The following is a 2,869-nucleotide window of genomic DNA, read 5'->3' as shown; positions in this document are numbered from 1 at the left end:
TAATAACATCATAAAAACTCAGCCAAATCTCAAAAATGTCATAGCTTTCTGCAATAATTTCAAACCCTAAAGAAAACTCTCTGCTCATTTCAATAGTGTCACAGACTGCACACAGCACAGCCAGTGATTTTTGTACAGAGCGCTACGTAACGTTGCCAATAAGAAAACATAAACAGCCTACTTACAACTGAGAACAGCGTACTCAACACCATCACATCAGCATTTACTTCATTTTCAAACTAATCGGGGTAGTATGTTTGTAGATCTACATCTACATCTACATCTATACTCCGCGAGCCACCTTACGGTGTGTGGCGGAGGGTACTTATTGTACCACTATCTGATCCCCCCTTCCCTGTTCCATTCACGAATTGTGCGTGGGAAGAACGACTGCTTGTAAGTCTCCGTATTTGATCTAATTTCTCGGATCTTTTCGTTGTGATCATTACGCGAGATATATGTGGGCGGTAGTAATATGTTGCCCATCTCTTCCCGGAATGTGCTCTCTCGTAATTTCGATAATAAACCTCTCCGTATTGCGTAACGCCTTTCTTGAAGTGTCCGCCACTGGAGCTTGTTCAGCATCTCTGTAACGCTCTCGCGCTGACTAAATGTCCCCATGACGAATCGCGCTGCTTTTCGCTGGATCATGTCTATCTCTTCTATTAATCCAACCTGGTAAGGGTCCCATACTGATGAGCAATACTCAAGAATCGGACGAACAAGCGTTTTGTAAGCTACTTCTTTCGTCGATGAGTCACATTTTCTTAGAATTCTTCCTATGAATCTCAACCTGGCGCCTGCTTTTCCCACTATTTGTTTTATGTGATCATTCCACTTCAGATCGCTCCGGATAGTAACTCCTAAGTATTTTACGGTCGTTACCGCTTCCAATGATTTACCACCTATGGCATAATCGTACTGGAATGGATTTCTGCCCCTATGTATGCGCATTATATTACATTTATCTACGTTTAGGGAAAGCTGCCAGCTGTCGCACCATGCATTAATCCTCTGCAGGTCCTCCTGGAGTACGTACGAGTCTTCTGATGTTGCTACTTTCTTGTAGACAACCGTGTCATCTGCAAATAGCCTCACGGAGCTACCGATGTTGTCAACTAAGTCATTTATGTATATTGTAAACAATAAAGGTCCTATCACGCTTCCCTGCGGTACTCCCGAAATTACCTCTACATCTGCAGATTTTGAACCGTTAAGAATGACATGTTGTGTTCTTTCTTCTAGGAAATCCTGAATCCAATCACAAACCTGGTCCGATATTCCGTAAGCTCGTATTTTTTTCACTAAACGTAAGTGCGGAACCGTATCAAATGCCTTCCTGAAGTCCAGGAATACGGCATCAATCTGCTCGCCAGTGTCTACGGCACTGTGAATTTCTTGGGCAAATAGGGCGAGCTGAGTTTCACATGATCTCTGTTTGCGGAATCCATGTTGGTTATGATGAAGGAGATTTGTATTATCTAAGAACGTCATAATACGAGAACACAAAACATGTTCCATTATTCTACAACAGATTGACGTAAGCGAAATAGGCCTATAATTATTCGCATCTGATTTATGACCCTTCTTGAAAATGGGAACGACCTGCGCTTTCTTCCAGTCGCTAGGTACTTTACGTTCTTCCAGCGATCTACGATAAATTGCTGATTGGTTAGTACCTCAAACTGCATGTGATAAAAGCCGGTCATTAGTGCGTTTTTCCCCTGGAAAGTATGTCAGATGTTGAAGTGTGGACACGAAACGGATAGTCTGCACTGATAGGTGTAGTAAACTTAGTGGTACAGTTACGATCATAGAGGAAACATCAGGTGGTAAACTGTGTGTGCCGAATTATTCTTTGATGCAGAGAAAACATAGCTAATACAGTGATGTGGGTGCATATTATGGTACTAAAGATCACAATATCTGCACTTATACCTCTAACTCACTGCACATATCTATATACAGAGTGGATCAGGATTTCACCAACAAACTTTCAGAGGTGGTATATGGACCAAAATATGAAACAAATGTCTGGTAAACAAGTGTCTGAAACGTGTTGCTTATGAGCTATGAGCACTTGTTCAGCTACTCTGCTGTGAAATACATCTCTTTTGCTGGTCTCCAGGTCGCTAGTGCCAAACAGAGAATTCTGCCCTAAGTTAAGATGGTGGGAAATACAAGAATCATGGGTTTTTCCCACTCCTGTGATACCACAACTTACTTGTGTTGAGAGTCCAAATTCCTTAAAATTAAAGCTATGCAATCACCTTAATTCAAGTTTCTGGTGAGAAAATCACACAAGTGTCTGTCTGTCTGTGTGTGTGTGCGTGTGTTTTCATGCACATATTTATGTGTGCTGCCTTTTAAATTCAAATTCCTATTATGGAGTCTTAAGGTATTGCCATTCAACCGATTTTAAATTAAAGTTGTTTTGCCCCTAAAGCGAGAGATTGTTTGGACCTTCTGCCTAATTTAGAGAAATGTTTTAGGATAAGGCCTTCTGCCTTTTAAAATTCAAATTATTGTTGAGTCTTAAGTGATTGGCCTTCAGCCGGTTTTAAATTAAAGTTGTTTTTCCCTTAAGGCGTGAGATTAAATGGCGCACTTAGCCGGGAATTAAGTTCTAAATTTTATGTTTGACTTGTTCTCTTTTTAATGTTTTCTTTACTCATGTAATGTTTGTCAAATGAATAAAGTAATATGTTTGAATGCAAGTGACAGCCACTCATTTTGGCCCCTTTCCACAAATTAAACCATCTGTCCTGTCCTGCAAGTATAGTAAGGGTTACCAATAACTTATATCAGGATGACAGTGTATGTATTATTAACTCTACAGGGACCTCTCGTCACATAAACGTAAAGAGCG

Source organism: Schistocerca americana, chromosome 7 (assembly GCF_021461395.2).
Source record: "Schistocerca americana isolate TAMUIC-IGC-003095 chromosome 7, iqSchAmer2.1, whole genome shotgun sequence".
NCBI classification, from domain to species: Eukaryota; Metazoa; Arthropoda; class Insecta; order Orthoptera; family Acrididae; genus Schistocerca; species Schistocerca americana.
This window is presented reverse-complemented; position numbering follows the sequence as displayed.